At 34.4% G+C, this 6,881-nt stretch overlaps 1 protein-coding gene across 1 annotated transcript in view; it reads right to left on the bottom strand.

Annotated features, from left to right (window-relative positions):
- The window catches only part of LOC108691496 (torso-like protein), a 23,352-nt gene extending 17,897 nt beyond the window's left edge, over positions 1–5,455 (bottom strand). The window contains exon 1 of the mRNA XM_018199258.1: positions 4,706–5,455. The gene's annotated coding sequence lies outside the window, so the exon portion shown is untranslated. The remainder of the gene's footprint in view (positions 1–4,705) is intronic.
- Between the last annotated feature and the right edge of the window lie 1,426 nt (positions 5,456–6,881).

Here is a 6,881-nt window from a genome sequence, read left to right on the forward strand (position 1 = left end):
ACTTTATTATTAACGATGATCATAATAAGTATGATTGATTGTATGTGCGGATAAAAGCTCTCGACGAAGCCTCGAATGAATGATAAGATACATCCTGGTTTTAAGTGAGTGCAAGTACGTAATTTCAATAATGACAGGCAAACGTTATTCGCAACGTGAAAAACAGGACAAAGAGATACAGTAATACGAAGTAAAAAAGACGAGTGTATACATCTATTCGTAACTATTCCCATTATTAATATGATATTAGATCTATAATTTTCACATTATATTCAACAGACTACGAGACGACGAGAGATTGCAATCGCACATATAATCGCAAACGTCATGTTGAAATGTAACGCACAAAACGCGTCAATGTTAATTTAATTAATAAAACACAAGTTACATTTTGTTAAAATGATATATTTTGGAAAGTATTAAGAAGTATAAGTTTCATCATATTTTCGGTTGCATCAGTAAGTTCATTAAATCTACGCTGCAATATTCATTACTCGTAGTTCTGTAATATCCTTTTTTACTTTATAGTTTAAAATAGAAGAAAACATATAAAAAGATACTTATGTTTTGAATAATATGTATCCTTAAGTCTGAAGGTTTTCATCAAGGACACGACGGGCCGTCGTTAATTAACTGTAATCAGGTAAGCATCAATACCATGACCTAAATATTTCTTTAACGCTTATATAATACAAAAACAATTGTCTCACTGTATCATAAATTTAAGAAGGTTAAACAATTAATGTGTCTGAAAATTCAATAAATCTTCTGAAAAATATTATACAGCATTTTTCATTGGATACTTCAACGAATAATCTAATTCAATAAAAAATAAAAGAACAATAATAACATAAAAGTAATTCTAAGAGATTACGTGTTTCAGTCTTTTATATAAAGATAAAATATATATATATATATATATAAAATTATTTTAATACATAATATCAATTGATTATATTTAATATTAAAGCTATTTTATTGCTTTCTCAGCTATTTTATAGCAATCTCAGCATTACCTCGATCGCGTTTGCGATGAAAAAAATTAATGCGCGATTGCAAAATATCGATTTGATTACTACATAAACTATAAACCTATTGCATTGAACTTGTGATCCAGCAATATCAATGCGATGCTCGTTTATCATTCAAGGAGAATCACTTGAAAAATGTAGACACTCCTATTGAATTTACATAATAAGGCAAACGTAGAAACCACGTGGCAAATCAGCTGTTAACACGCAATTCACTCGTTTACGTTCGCTACGGGTAAACGAACCACTCGCTTCAGCATAATCGAAAGTAGCTCAGCGGTTTCTGGAGCAAATCAGGTGCAACAAATGCGTCTTTTTTATATAATTTTTTAAGATCATTACACAGCGAGTAACGGTTGCGAATTGAAATAATTGCCAAGAATATAAACATTAAAAATGGCTATCTGATTGTCATATCACATCGACAGAAACACAATTCGCGTGTATCTAATGTGTAGTAATAGGAAACCATTTAATTTATCTATCATGTAAATCACGTTAACGCAAGGACTACGTTTAGCGTTAAATGCAAGAGTACGAGTCCAAATGCCACGGCTTTTACGTAACGGATATTAAATATTCTTTCAAGAAGGGGCTATTAAATCATACGCGGTTAATTATACGCACTGATGCGCAAGTGAGGAGCGAATTCTCGTTCAAGTGAACGCGCTCGCATGCCGTGCCAGAAATCAAAACCCGAGCATTCACACGTGTTCGGCATATGCAATCGTTAAGCGATAAAGGAAGGAGATATCCCTTCGTAGTAATTGATCGCAATGAAAATCTGTGGCGCACAGCTTTTTGCATGAATTTATAAATAAATCGCTCGGTGATCCTGTCTGGAGCATTTTATTAGTCTGACGCATAAGTGCGTGCAAACACGTTGTAGACAGACAGTCGCATGCTGCTTTCACCCGTCGAAGGTTGCATTCGCAATCAGATGGAGACGCGTGTATTCACAGCATTTCTATTCGTTCCTTAATTTCTGTTTATGTTTCCTTCGACTTTTCTTAAGCTTTCACAGAACGAGTTTGACAAGTTACTTACAACGAGTATCCAATACAATACGTACCCTTAATCAGATTGCTCGGCAAAAAAAGTAACTCAGCGAAGTAACATTAACCGAAGGTTAATGTTTTCACGGCGCAAATATTGCGTATTAAAATTCTTTTGAGATCGCAGCAAGTCATACGAATGACTAGGACAAACTTCTTCGACTCCCTAAGTACAATAAGTCCAAGGCTGATATGCTGCAACTTAACTTTCTGTTGAAGCTGCCTGTTGTCTTCAGCCTGATTGCTAAATATTTCGTGCCTCATTTCTCCTTCGATGCAGTGTACCTCGTCATAAAATATTATACATTTTATGCATTCTTGTTATTATTAAATAAAAGATATTAGATATGAAGATGTCTATAAAAGTGTATGTATCAGTATTATTTCTAAATGTCAAAATAAAATTGAATAATATTAAATAATTAAATAATTCATCATTACAAAACTTTACTATCAGTAATTTGCTTGAGATATATTTATTCATGTTTTAAGTGAAATAAACTGAGAAGTGTTTAGACACAAATAAGAGGAGAAATATTATTTTCTATTAAATAAATCTTGATATTTAAATAATATTTATATATAGGATTATCAGTAAAAACTGTATAATCTCTCATAGGCAATAGACCGGACTAAATTGAGTCAAAAAGTCCTCTACCATTTTACAATTTTTGTAATAGTTAACAAAATATTCATTTTTAAATATTGCGGATAAAATCGACGCACAAGACAGCTTTAAGATATTTTTCAAAGTTTTTTATAAAATATCTTATCTGATGTTAAAGAACTCTTAAAGATGTCTTATGTGTCAATTTTAGATATTCTGCTCAATGGATAATTAAAAAAAAAATAAAAATGTGAAAATTGCAAAATGACAGAGAACTTTTCGATTCAGTTTAGTCCGCTCTATCTGCCCACGAGAGATTATACGATCATTTTCGAACACCCTGTATATGTATATAAATATATAAATCAATTATCAATTTTAGAATGTGCGTCGATTTGGTTTTGTCAGACTTGAAACACAATCATAAACGGAAATAATAATCTCACAATTAAGTTAATTAATTGTCGATAGAATAATCTAGCATCTTACCATATATTTAAGATAAATTTAAACGTGAAATAAACTACTTTTCGTTTTATCAATCTAAATTTATAATTAATATGGGTGACACTCTCTTATTATACGTGATAGTGCAAACATATAGACAGTCATCATTTTAAATTGTAATTTACTGCATCGTGAAGTTCTTCAAACACATTACAATCTCAATTTATCTCTATTAAATCCTCATTAATTCTGAAACAGAAAGTCATAACTAATTGTAAGTATAATACAATATTTTAAGTATAATGATTTACATTGTCATTATCTCGTAAACCTATTTTCTATAAATAATACCTTTAGATACGCAAATAGAACTTCGATTTTTATTTGTTAATATATTACGTCTACATCTAGATTTTATATTATAAATACATTTTAGAGAGGTCATCCATTATGATTTTCATTAGATTTAGATGATTTGCGATTGCATAATTACAAATATATCCTATTGGTTGAATGATGAAATAAACGAAGCGCATTGAATCGCGATTAGCGCAACTAATTCGGATAGAATTTCGATTCTATCACGGAATGTGATATCACATTCGGAGAACGATGTTAAATAACAGCATTCAGTAATATTAGAGGCAGCGAGTGCATACATATGTATATATATATATATATATACACACACACACACACACACATATTTATACTTATTTTTGACGATAAATTTTCTTTCTGAAAGGAGACCCAGTTTATTATTCCAGTTCGCGACAGATCAGTTCTGTCTCTTAATCACCAGTTGGAGATCGATCATAATTTATGCCAAATTATAAATATTTTGCAATGTTAACAAAACGTCATAAAGAACGTTTGTCCTAAATACTATGCCTTTTGTGAATGCTTAACCAATGTCATAAAATCTGACCACCTACCGGTACTTTTCGATTACACAACCGTGGATAAGAAACCTTGAAACATTTTTTAAGAAGCCAAAAGATTCCTCACTCTTTAGCTGCTTTAGCATAAAATTTGAAAGCAATTAAAATGAAAAAACTGTACCGATGTTCTTGTTTTAATTTAGATCTACATTTGTATTTGTTCCGATCGGCCTAAAATCTCGTAGAGCAAGTGAAGATATCGAGCAAGTTAAACTGATATAGTTTTAAAAGGTTTCAGCATTATCGAGAGCCACGATATGAGAGAAGAAGGTACAAGCTGTGATTCTCTCTTCCACAGAACAAAGAACATTCTTACATATACATATAAGAATTATTTATTCTCTTAGAATTATTATCTCTCGCGATTGTTAAATAGATAGGTTACGTTAGTATCGTTAACATTATTGATGATTGTGTCGACCTCTCTCATCGTACAAAAAAAGATATTAATTCTATGTAACTGCATATTTTTAATCGATTATCTCATTCCTTAATTTTCATCAGAGATTTTGAACAAAATCATTATTGTAATTTAATTCATTATTGATATTAATAACAAAATCGATAAAAATGTGCGAGTACAATTAATCTTAAAAATTATTTAAATCAGGGATATGATCTTACCTAAATACTTTGAGATTTCCCCATTTCCGATACTTCAGCTAGGTTATCCAGAAGAGCAGTTAAATATCATACAATATAATTCGGAGCATTAATGATCATCGTTATATTAATTCTTCAAGTAAGCGACAAATCGAATATCGCTTCTCCTCACGACACTTGTAAACATCTAAAGAAAGCGGTCACCCAATTTCGAAATTGCCAATACTACACGCAACGCAACTCCAATCGTTCTGTATGATTGATTCTGGATCATCCGGCTACCATGTTACATTACTCACACACACACAGCCGATCATCGCGTACGCACGTACACCGATCGATCTATGCCGGAACGAAATCTCGTCGGCGATCTTTTGTGGCTGCATCCATCTCCGAACCTGTCCGACTATCGGTCGATCGATAACGAACCGGGCACCGTGTTTTCGTCCGTATTTTCGTCCCCGTTACCCACCTCGATGTCCGATACTCGTTCTCTCTTTTTCGCGGGGAACGCTGAGAATTTGATTGCGGTGAATCGCGATTCGATCGATCGATCGATCGGCGGATAACGAAACTGTGTCCGTCCTGAGCTTTGTGCGGGCACGTGTGCACACTGCACGCCTCGTTGAGGGGGTTTTCCCGATGAACGAGGTGGGGGGACACTTGGACGATTCCGCCGATACTGAGCGATCGATCGATCTCAAGCGCGATCAACTCGTGCCGGATCCCCGATCTGACCGTGGGCACCGAACGTCTACGACTGCGGCTGAAATCTTGAATCCACTCGCGGCGAGCGAGCGAGTGAGCAGGCGAACGAGCGACCGCGAGAGAGCGTACAACATATGCGAGCACGGCTTATTGCACTATGTAGGATACGTGTAACGTGCGTATCGTATGCGTGTATGGCAAATCGGCAGGAGAGGGGCGATATTTTGTTTCGCTACGGGTGACAGATAAAAAGATCCCCGTTTCCTGCGGATCTTCCGCAGAGTACCGGATGTCAACCGATTATTTTTCAAGACATTTCGTTAATACTCTCACTTTTCTACATTACAATAATTTATACGCGGGATTGAACGTAAATCAGAGTGAAAATAATGGGTGATCACAATGGATATCATTTTTTTTTTATATTTATTTATTTGTCTTAACATTGTATTTCTTTGTTATATCTTTGTTATATCAGAAGGGATTCATAATATATTCTTCAGTAACATTATGCGAGAATATGTCGGAAACTATATGTGTTTCATAATGTCTTATTCCAATCTCTTTGTGCGTAGACCATTTCGGATGACCTTCGCTGAACAAGAGAACGATGTCAATTATACCCTAGTACGTGCATACGAGCGAAGGCGCCGTTCTTGGATCTGATTTACATATCATTTTCCATTTTCGCTTAAGTACAGCTCAGCTGTATCTGTTATCTTCATCTGAAAAGACTGTACTTAAATGTATATAAACGCCAGCTTGCAAATCCATGAATGCAAAACAGTGTCACAATAAAATGATAATTTTCCCTTGAAATGAAAAATATCATAAGGAAGATGAAAAATTATAGCGAAGAAAAGATAAAAAGTATAATAAAACCGTCAAGTAAGATCCGGCATATAATATCCGCTTCACTAATGCATGCGAATATTCAGTTACCTGTAATTCTGAATTAATTAACTCTTCGACACAGCATGAATTAATAAATAACGTAATAATCGTTTCGCTCGACATTTCGCAAAATATATTCAATAGTTTCGTAATTTTCAAACTGCTCCACGTTTTATTACCTATACTAACTTCCTTCTTATGATAATGCTCTTCCTGCCATTCCTTAACAATAAAGCTTAATTTGCGCCACCTCTAGCGTCCATTTCCGTTCTCACGTTCATTCGCCAGCAAATAGATTCAATTGTCTTTTCTCCCTAACCTTCGCTAGCGCTCTTCTCTTAGCGCGATTAGACGGAAGGAAATTTTGAAAAGTTTATTCGCAGAAGAGAGCGAGATGATATGACCGTCTTCACAAGCGAGTATTTATTTCGCGTCTGGTTATTACGTGTTACGTGAAGTATTATATGATCACGAATGTTGCTGGTGAAAGGCATTTAAATTTAGCCCACACCAGGGTGCCTTGCAGGATGCGCAATTGTGTCAATGTTTTCGTTGTCACAGGATGATCCGTCTTCAGGACGCTCTCACTGCGGCA

The sequence above is a fragment of the Atta colombica genome, unplaced genomic scaffold (assembly GCF_001594045.1).
Source record: "Atta colombica isolate Treedump-2 unplaced genomic scaffold, Acol1.0 scaffold47, whole genome shotgun sequence".
Taxonomy (NCBI): Eukaryota; Metazoa; Arthropoda; class Insecta; order Hymenoptera; family Formicidae; genus Atta; species Atta colombica.